Source organism: Orcinus orca, chromosome 13 (assembly GCF_937001465.1).
Source record: "Orcinus orca chromosome 13, mOrcOrc1.1, whole genome shotgun sequence".
In the NCBI taxonomy this organism is placed as follows: Eukaryota; Metazoa; Chordata; class Mammalia; order Artiodactyla; family Delphinidae; genus Orcinus; species Orcinus orca.
The window spans coordinates 37,041,687-37,052,619 of NC_064571.1; the positions used below are offsets into that span (position 1 = coordinate 37,041,687).

General features: G+C 51.1%; 1 protein-coding gene across 4 annotated transcripts in view; it reads right to left on the bottom strand.

Annotated features, from left to right (window-relative positions):
• The window catches only part of CEP68 (centrosomal protein 68), a 37,504-nt gene extending 28,692 nt beyond the window's left edge, over window positions 1-8,812 (bottom strand). The window contains exons 1-2 of one of the 4 annotated variants that reach the window (XR_007471079.1): window positions 8,379-8,812; window positions 3,998-4,089 (exon numbers count right to left, since the gene is read on the bottom strand). The gene's annotated coding sequence lies outside the window, so the exon portion shown is untranslated. The remainder of the gene's footprint in view (window positions 1-3,997; window positions 4,090-8,378) is intronic. The other 3 variants (XM_049696408.1, XM_033407199.2, XM_049696407.1) reach the window with 3 other exon arrangements.
• Between the last annotated feature and the right edge of the window lie 2,121 nt (window positions 8,813-10,933).

The following is a 10,933-nucleotide window of genomic DNA, read 5'->3' on the forward strand; positions in this document are numbered from 1 at the left end:
ACAGGGGACAGGGGAGCGCGTCACTGTGTCCTCTGCTGTTGTGTGGCTGGCAGCAGTCCCAGCAGCAGGTGCCAGGAGGCTCAGTGCAGGCCCCAATTAGAGTCAAGGTCTGTCCTGCCTCAAGTCGCCTTTCCGCCCCTGTCGCTTTGGCCTAGCCCCGCTGGGTAAGGGGCCCGGCCTGGGCCCTCCCTGTGCCAGCCTGCAGCAGTTGTCATCGCAACACACCCGGCGGCCGAGAGGCAGCCTCGCACCCACACCCGGCCTGGGGGGCTCCAAGATGGCCCGTGACCGGAGGGAGAGGCAGCTCTCCTCCTGCTGACTGGGTTACAGGTAACCGGCGACTAAGGGAACCGTGGAAATCCAGCTGGTAACAACAGCAACGGTCACGCCGTGTGCATGCACGTGACAGAGAGAAGCACACCGGGCAGGCGGCGGGCAGGTGGGCAGGGGACCAGGGTGAGCACTCGGGGCAAGAGAAGGAACAATCTGGGAGCTGGATCTGAAAACAGAACCGTTCCAACAGGAGCTTCAGGGATCACAGAGGGAGACCGCCCCCCCCCAGCCTGAGTGTGCAGGCAGGGGCTCTACCAGGAGCCCTGGCTGGATGGGGTGGGACAAAAAGCGGGCAGGAAGAGAACTCCAGGAGGGTCTGGACACGGAGGCGAGGGAAGCACAAGCACCCAGGATTTGGGCGGCCACCTGGAATGCACTGGGTCAACCTCAAAGCTAAAACCTGGCCAGAAACAGCCCCGTTCCTCAGAGACGAGAAGGCGGGTGACGGCAAGAGGAGGCGCTGGTGGCAGCAGGGAAGCCTGAGAGGGCGGAGGGCTGGGGCTGCGGGCTCATCCTGCTGGGCCCTCACACTGGGAACCACCACTGGTGCGGACCGTGTGCCTGGAAAACAAGTGTCCTGCCCTGCCTGCCTGGCGAGGCTCCAGACGATCAGAGGCGAGCCTAGAGCACATGTCACACGCACTCTCATCGCCTTCTCACCGCCAGCAGCACGTGCGCAGGGACTAATCAGAAGAATGACAGTCTTGAACCGGTCACACATGGTTCAAATATAAAATACACTGCACATGTAAGTCTCCCTCCAGCCCTGTCCCCATTCCTAAAACGAGCCAGGGCACATGGGGCATGACGACAGCGCCTGTGCACAGTGCATGCTGAGTGTCAGCTAGTGTTTTGGGGGGAGGGGCGGAATCAGTGCAGAAAGTCACCTTGCGAGGAACGAAGGAGTCCAACAGAGGAAGAAAAAGCAGGTTATTTTTTCATATAAATCAAGCAAAATGCTTACCACTACATACTCCCACAAAAACAGGTAAATATGCTAATTAAAGTCATGTGTGTTTCTCACCTCTTGACTGTATATGCAGACAAACACAAAAATCTATTTCATCCATCCCCCTCTTTTTACATTAAAGTAGCAAACTGTACAGGACACACTGTTCAGAACCTTGCTTTTCTTTCTTTTTTTTAAATGAAATATCTTGGAGATCCTTCCTTAGCAATAAACAGACAGCGCTCTCTCTTTTTTAACCACTGCCCAGCACTGTACTCCGCACTGTGCAGCACTGTAAGGATGCACGCCAGCGTATTCCACTGGTCCCCTACTGGTGGATATTTACGTTAGATCCAACCTTTTGCTACTACAAACAACGCTGTGATCAACAACCACGTATACACACCACTGCTCATGTGCTAGCACACCCACAGCGCCAACAGTCAGAAGGAGAAGTGCTGAGGCGAAGGGGACCCGCATGTGTACTTCTGGCATATGTTCTACCTCTACCAGGTGGCATCAATTTATACTCCCACCGGTGGCCTGAGAGAGTGCCAGTTTCCCGCAGAAGGCAGGTCCTCCTATCCTCATTTCACAGAGGGGAAAACCTCTCAGAGAGAGTCAAATCCAGGCCTGTGTGACTCCAGAACCCAACCTCTTTATGAACTGGGGAACAAGTTACAAAACAGACAGACACACAAAGTAGGAGAGGGGAGAGACTGGTACAGGAACAAAGAGATGAGTGACCAAGTCCTGCTGAGGACGATTTTCTTGGAGCCACATCCTCACCTAGTGGCTATTTAAGGAACTGCACATGAAGACGATTCAGGCAATCTGTGTTTTCACAATTATAGGAATAAGCTGAGCCCACAAGCTGGAAATATTAGGGTGACGGCTGAACCTAGCCTGCAGCCTCCAATTTCTACTTCTTGCTCCACCTCTAGAAATTCTCTCAATGGCCAGAGTTGGGCCATGATGGGTAGCTAATACCCCTTTTACTCTCCTAGTCCCCTCCCCCTCCACTAAAGCGTGTGGTCATGACAGGACTGGAATAAGATGATGCTGGGGCAAAAGAGGGGTGCAAACAAATGATCTCTGTCCTTGTTTTAATGATGTATTTTTGATTTGTCTTGTCTGGATCTCGTTATTCAAAAAAGAAGGTATCCATTCATTCTGGGGGTGAGTGGTGAGCTAGAATTATAAGCTATGCAGGAGATATACCTCTAGATAACTTTCAAGTATACATACAAACTTGAACTAGGTTAACAGTGTCGCCAGAGGCCCTTCAGCAACCAGGAAAGAAGGTCTGAAATTCAGTGATTTTCATGGAAATGGTACTTCTGAAGAGACAGATTATAGGTGGTTATTTTCTCAGTCTGGATATGCAGTCCCTTCATAATCTTACTTATTAATCTGCCTAACAAATCATGCTGTTATTTTCCCTGCGCCACAGGGTTTTATGTGAGAACTAAGACAGATTCATGTGAAAGAAAAAAAGTCCAGGAGTGTCCATTCCAAATTCTATGTAAAGTACTACAGAATACAAAGAAAAGAGAAATCAACTCGGAGCGAGATAATCAGGGGAAACTCCTTGAAGTGATGACTGCTGAATACATCAATCATGCCGAAGAAAACATCAGCCTAGCAAATGTATAAGCTCTGGATTTCTAGGGCTCAACTCTGTCTACATCTGCCAGGTGGGCGTCTGTAATACTGCATGAAAGCCCAGTCCTCATTTCCATAGATGCTAGATTTTACACATCATCATTCCTTCTAACCCTCTGAGGGTGAGGATGGAGATGGGGATTCTGCTTGAACCCTTCCAGTGAGACAGCTTACTCCTTTCCTAAACACCCAATGGACTGCTCAGATGAAAACAACTTGCTATGCCGTCAGTAGCTTCAAACAACCTACTACTCTACGTGGGTCCTCCCTGCTCTCTGATCACACAGTTTACAGTGTTTCTGGAGGCTAGCAGCTTCTTGGTGGGCAGAGGCCTCAGTCAGCCTCCTTCCTAACCGGGAAGCAACAGGAGATTGGACAGAGTGACTGGAGAGCTCTGAGCACAGACGATGAACAATGAATTCAAGCCTCCCATCTGAAAAGGGTCTGCACACACCAGTTCACCCCTGTGCTTGGCCAGACCAAGCGACAAGACACATAAGCTTCAGGATGTTCTAGGGACCACCTGGAGTTTGGTATTAAAATTCTCCATTAGTTTCTATGACCTGCAGAGACCGTATGACCTACCAGATACAATGAGGAGTTATGTAGGCTTGGCTTACTCTTGCCCTACAGAAGTATGGGGTCACACTAACTGGGTAAGCCTGGACTCCTGATGCTTCCTGCTATCTGCTGCACCACCCTCATGCAGGCCTGTCACAGCTACCAGGACTTCCTCCCACTTGCTCCTGTCCAGGATGGAGAACAGAGGACAGGGAGGTGTGCATGTGTATGGGGGGGGGGGTGATGCCCCTCCCTTAACTAAACCAGTCAAATGTACAAATGATCGACTTAGGGAGCAATCCTCCTCTGATCAGAAAGACTTTCCCCACGATTCTGTAAATCACAAGCTCCCCTTCCAAACAATCTGATTACTACCAACTCTGCCCAGGAAGCTGGGTTCTGATCAGGGCCTGTCTCTGTAGCCAAGTGCACAGACGGCACCTGTACAGGCCACGAAGGCCAGGTGCTGCCTGACAGAGCCAGTCCTACCTGTTCAGGGTCCAAAGTCTTGAAGCTCCGTGCTGTTTTTGCAGGAGGCCACAGGTGTAAGTGGTCACAGCGTGCACACACAGTGGCAGAATCTGGCCAGAGAAGCAGACAAAGAGGCTCTCAGTGCCACTCTTTCTCTAGGAACATAAAGCTACCCACAAGGAAAGGGGGCCAGTGGGGAGGACCCAGCACTGTCAGGTTGCTGGAAGGCTTCTGGGGGAACTAGATGGACAGCAGAAAGGAGCTCAAAGGCAGAAGCCAGTCCAGGCATGGGAGGCAGCATGAAAGCGGGTAAAGACCTACGCGGGGGAGGCCAACAAAAGGGGCAGTCACAAGAGGGCCAGGCCCGCCTCAAAGGCGGGGGGGGGGGGGGGGGGTGCCGGGAACGCTGTGGCAGGAGGTTTGAGACTGGGAGGCCGACGGCGGAGAGCTACCGCCGTTCCACCTGCTCCTTCCTTGGATGTACAAGCCCTGCAGCACCTCAGTCCTCCACACTGGCCCTGTCTTTCCCTGTGGGGCAGGTCACCCCAAGTGTTCTGTCCCCCTCCTTTGCAGGTGAAAGCAAGCAAAATGAAAAGGGAGAACAGGCTCAAAGCTATGAAGGGGTAGACGTGTCTCCCACAGCTTGGCAATAGGTCGACGCCGTCTTCAGGATCCTTGGCCCCAGCAGCCCTTTTCCTCCCCCGCAACTGGGGCAGCTTCCTTACCTTTTGCTTGGAGACAAAGAGTCCTCCAGGGCCCTAGGAGGCACACTGGGTCCCTCTAATAAAGTGGTGGGAAGGCTGCCACCAGGCTGCTCTCCCCTACTTTCACACTCTCACTCAATAGCTGGCTGACTGACTGGGGCCGCAGAGAACCTCACAGAAAGGCCAGTCTTCTAACTTGTCATGAGGTCTTTAGATGACCTATGAAGAGGTGCAACTGCCACATCTATGAGGATCTTAACTGAGCTTCCAGCCACCCCTCCCCTCAACCCCAAGCTCTCTGGCCTCCTCAGCAGTCACTAGATTGTTGCCATCCAACAAACTCGAAGTATGAGGATGATGGGGACTGAACATGTCAATCAACTGGACACTCTGTTCCCACCAAAGAGCAAGGCCGAAAAACTGCTGCCCTGTAACAAAAATCATTCCTACTGTCTGAAGAAGCTGGCCCTGGACCACATGGCTGCAATTCCACAGGCCACTGCTTTTACTGTACTGACAGTTTTCTGTGAGTCTGTTGGGCTACATTGTATGAAGATTGATAAGAATCTTACTGATTTTCTGGAGATACTATTCAGAACACTTCTCTTTGGAGAAGAATTCTCAGGTCTCAGGAATAGAAACAGCTGTTTCACTGAGTAGCCAGTTTGTTTTTACTTTATATAGGTACTGGCAAAACTGGTTCCAAAAAATATTCTCCTCTTTGCTCTTGCTGCTTGGAAGCTCAGAACCAAATCAGTAGTCCCACCCAAGTAAAATGTATAGCGCAGAGAGGAACTCACCTTTTGTACTTTTTGACTTCTCTTAATTTTCTTTTACCCTATCTGCCTCAATCACTTTTCATTAAAAATCTTGTTACACTGAAACTATTTTGGAAAGATTCCTCAAATCATTTTTGGAACAAAATAGAGGAACTGTTAAAAACAGAAGGAAAAAAAACAACAACTCCTAAATCCAAGACTTCATCTCAATACCAGAAAGAAACAAAGCCTGTTTACCAGTACATCTAAAAAGCAAACGTAGATACTTATGTTAGTACCTTTCTACTCAAAGTCCACGGAAAAGCAGCATATGCAGCACCTCAGAGCCTGTTGGGAACGCAGATTCTCAGGCGTTACCCCAGAGCTTTGGGATCAGAATCTGCATTTTAGCAAGCTCTCGAGGTGGTTGGTAAGCACAGTAATGTTTCAGAACCACCAGGCTAGTAAGCCTGTTTCAGCGCCCTGAACCATTCATCAAGCGCCTACTTACGCGAGGCACACAGAAGAAGGAAATTTATGGTCCTTGTCCTCAAGGTCTTTCCAACAGGACACTAGAAAAAGCTCGCACCTTGTGGCAGGTTTTTAATGGTTAATTATAGTATGTCACAACTGGAAGGGCATCTTCAGAAAGAACAGTATTCCCTAGAAAGGATTCAAGATTCATGTGACTACACTAAAAGCAGAATCAGAGACCAGAATTCTCCTGAGACAGTTATAAGTGAGAAGAGGTACGGTCTCTGTTTTGGGGACTCCAAATAATTTTAGAGAAACTGACACGCCAAGGGGACCTACAGCTGGAAGGAAATGGACAACTTAGCCTGTTTCCTGTGACCAGAAAGTGGTACAGGAAAACCTGGAAGTGAGGCAACATCCTCCTAGGGGATGTATATGCCACCTCAAGGTCTGGCAAATAGATTTAGAGCTACCAGAAGACTTCTTCCACTTTTCACAATTTTTGTGAACAACTTTAAAGACAGGAGACAGTTTTTAAGAGAGAACAGATTTAAGTTAAAAGGAGAGAAGCCACTTCAAGTCCGCCTCCAACTGAACCAACATTTTTGTCAGCCATATCAGCCCCCATCTCCTCTGCTTTCACATGACCATTTTGAGAAACAGACCACGTGAAGAGTGCATCAAATACTACTGTACTACTTGGCCAAACTGTTATTCGGCACTCCATCAATCTCCAGTGGGTAGAGGTACTCTAAAGGCATAAACAAGTAATCTTCCATGGAATACTTTTACAGTGGGGGGAAAAGTCTGGAATGGCTTAAGGGATTTTTTAAAATCAAGGAACAGATAAGGACCAAGAGGCAGACAGAACCTGAAGGGTCAAATACTATACAGATACTTAGCACTAGTAAATCTGTTCAAGTACGTTTATTTTTATCCTAACAACTGCTAACAGCTACTGAACATTTTCTTTGTGCCAGGAACTATGCTAAGCACTTTATGTCAATGTTTTACTTAAACCTCAGAAATAATGGAGTAGGACCTATTGTCACTCCCACTTTATAGAGACTGAGGCATACGGAAGTTAAATAACTTGTCCAGGGTTAGGAACATGGCGGAGCTAAAGTCTGATTTGACTTGAGAGCCAGAGCTCAACTGTCTCCCTCGCCTGTAAGAATAATCGGGCCGAGTTAAAGGAATTAAAGTTTTTATTTTGTCAACTTTTGGTTACACTGCTGATTTTTTGTCTTCTTTTGGCTTCCTTCAATCACTGAGTGCCTTCTATGCTCCAAGCACTATGCTACGGGCTGGGGAAACCACAATACAGTGTGATGTATAAAATCAGAGGCTATGGAAGGCAGCTGTGCAAAGGAGGGAACGATTATTAGTTGTGGGGTAGGGCAAGGGCTTTAAAAAGCTTTCCAGAAGACAGAAAACCTGAATTATTTGCTCTTTTCTGTACCGGGTGGCCCAGAACTGATCGACCCAGGTAGTGGAGGGAACAAGGATGAGAAGGGGTGACCTCTACCTCTTTTAACCAAGCCCTGTATCGTTGACTCCTTGACCCAACCCATTTTGTCATGCATTTTAACAATACCCTTTACACCCTAGGTCCAGGAACATAAGGGTATTTATGAATGCCATCTATCTTTGTGCCCGCCTTCCCCCACCCACTCCAATGAATTCCCAGTGAGGTCCAAATTTGCTCTGGCACTAGCAGGTTTCCGCTCATTTTTATTACAAACAATACACCGAACCCAACCTAATAATTATAAAAGGCCTTGAAACAGGTTTTGGACTTGTGCCCCTGGGCTGAGAACCGTTCTAGCGATGACAGTTGGAAAGGGTGGCCCCTCCAGGCAAAAAAAGTGAGACAAATTGCTTTTTCCCCTCGGCAGCGGGGCTGCTGCATTCAAGGTGACCAGAAGGCATCGTTCGTCTCCATCTTAACAGTAGTAATGATCCTGAGCGGGTGAGAGAGGGTCTCTGCGGTAGACCAGGTACGGGAGCAGCGCGGGCCCCTAACTCCCGGGGAACCTGGGCCCGGCGAGCGCGCAGTGTAAACAAGATACGCCCAGGGCGAGGCCGCGAGGGAAAGTGAGTCCCCAGCAGCTGAGGCAGCCCCGCGGCGCAGCTGCTTCGACCGGAGGATGCGCGGACACGCGCGCTCCCGCGGCCCGGCCTCGCGGCGCTCAGGCTTTTCCAACGCCGGCCTCCCACCTCCGCGCCTAGACTCCCGGCCGCTAACCTCACCCGCCGTTTCGCCTGCAAAATGGAGTCTCAGGCACGAGGCGCCCCCGCCTCCGCGAAGCCTCTGCGCCCTTCCAGGCGGGGGACGCGAGGCCCAGAGGCCAGCCCGGCCCGCCTCCGCAGACCCCGAGAACGCAGGGCAGAGGGGGCCGGGCCAAACCCCCTGCGCCGCGGACCCCCAAACCCCGCGCCCGTACGCCGACAGCTACATACCGCGCCTCAAACCCTTCGGACTCCCGGACCGGGCCGGGGGCGAAAGCAGCCGCACGCAGCGGCCCCGAAACGGGATTCCCAGGTGGACACCGCCGCCCTCCCGCCGGAGTCCTGAACGCCTGGGGCGGGACCGAGTGATGACCACGCCCTTCGGGCCCGCCCTGCCTCCGCGCGGAGGGCGTCTTTGGAGCCGCGCGACCAATCCCAGCCGTCAGTCCGGAGGATTGACCAATGTACGACCCACTCCTGCAAGAAGAGCCCACCCCTGGCACCGTCTTGGCCTATGGGAGGTCTGACTTTATTCTATCTGCAGTCCTCCCTCGCCTTCCGCGCTCGCCGCTCGCTTTGCGTGTTTTGGAGCCAATGGGGTCGCAAGAGGGCGCGTAGTCCCGAGCAGCGAGGAGGGGAGGGTGACTTGGGGCGCTCTCCTTGCGAGCAGGCCGCAGCCGGAGGCATGCGTTCGTTGATTCATTTTGCGCAGAGCGCCGGGCAGTGTTCCTGGCGCGACGCTGCCAGGGAGGCGGTTCCACAGTCTTTGTGCGTCTGTTTACATTCGCATGTAAACAACCAGGCGTGAACCGAGGCCTGAACAGGTGCCACGGGGCACAAGCACCGGAGGAGGGCGAGGTCATCAGGTCGGGTGGTTAGAGACAGCCTTAGGGGGCAGGTGGGACTTAGGCAGGCTCGGAAAGGATGGGAGGGGTGTGGATAAATGAGCCAGGAGCTGCTTAGCGGCTCTCGGAGCAGCCTGGTCCGATGGGAAATCGGTAATGGAATTTGAGGGGAAGTGGGATCCAGCTCGTGGGAGGCTATGATGCACATCTCCTTCCTCCACCTCCTCCTCCCCTCCGCTCCCGCCAGCATGAAGCCTGGGAGGATACTGGCACAGCTCTTTAGCTTGTACCACTCAGTGGAGTCCCACCGGGCTGGGATGGGGAAAGGATCACAAGGTAACCCCTCTCAGACCGGTCCTGCCTTCTGATGCTTTTACCTAGCAGCACTTTCAGCAATCTGGGTTACGTTGAATGCCTAGCCAGTTCGTAAAACATGTCCGTAAATGTCTGAACCCCAGCTGTGGGCAACTTGAATTCCAGAGTACAAATTAGTTACCGTGGAGCTCTTGGGCGTCAGAGAGCTTAGGACAGCACTCCCCAATCTTTTTGGCACCAGGGACTGGTTTTGTGGAAGACAGTATTTCCGGGACGGGGGGGAGGGGGGTGGTTTCGGGATGATTCAAGCGCATTACATTTATTGTGCACTTTATTTCTATTATTATTACATTGAAATATATAATGAAATAATTAGACAACTCACCACAATGCGGAATCAGTGGGAGCCCTGAGCTTGTTTTCACTTGCGACTTATTGATAGGGTTTTGATATGAGTCTGCAAGCAATTGATTTATTATGGTCTGTGGTGCAGTCAAACCTCTCTGCTAATGATAATCTGTATTTGCAGCTGCTCCCCAGCGCTAGCATCACCACCTCAGCTCCACCTCAGATCATCAGACATTAGAGTCTCATAAGGAGCACGCAGCCTAGATCCCTCGCATGCGCAGTTCACAGTACGGTTCGCGCTCCTATGAGAATCTAATGCCGCTGCTGATATGACAGGAGGCACAGCTCAGGCAGTAATTCGAGCGATGGGGAGCGGATGTAAATACAGATCAAGCTTCGCTCGCTCGCCCGCTGCTCACCTCCTGCTCTGCGGTACCCGTCCGTGGCCTGGGGGTTGGGGACCCCTGGTTTAGGAAATAAAAGACTTGTTGGGTTTTCCAGAACCTGTCATGACAGCTGGAGGTTTTGTCTAATCCAAGGGTCACAAACTTTGACAGCAAGAGCAGAAACTAGCCCACAGATATTTTTATTTGGGCAGTCTGTTGATTTTATTTGCTTTTGTTTTCTTATTAAGAATTTAAATCCCACAAGCACTACTTCTGTATTAAGTAACAGCCACCCACTTCACACATTTATTACCTGCCTGACACTGAAAGATGTTTACGTTTGTGACCCCTGATCTTCTCTGAGTACACAGAAGACCTCTGGCGGTGTCACCTAATCCCACTGGTTGAGACTTGGGTCTTTCCCAGACAAGACAACCAGCTGGACAGAGAATGGGGCCAAGTCCAAATGGGTAACCAGGTCAAGCATAGAACCAGGGCACCAAATCCAAGTAAAGGGAACTTGAAAACAAAATCAAGCCCAAATGAATAAGCTCTCAAAAAGCCAAGGAAGTTATGGGTGGTGGAATTTGAGATAAGCAGACTATGAACATAAAAGTAATTCTGGGGGCTTCCCTGGTGGCGCAGTGGTTGAGAATCTGCCTGCCAATGCAGGGGACACGGGTTCGTGCCCCGGTCCGGGAAGATCCCACACGCCGCGGAGCAACTAGGCCCGTGAGCCACAACTACTGAGCCTGCGCGTCTGGAGCCTGTGCTCCGCAACAAGAGAGGCCGCGATAGTGAGAGGCCCGCGATGAAGAGTGGCCCCCACTCGCCGCAACTAGAGAAAGCCCTCGCACAGAAATGAAGACCCAACACAGCCATAAATAAGTAA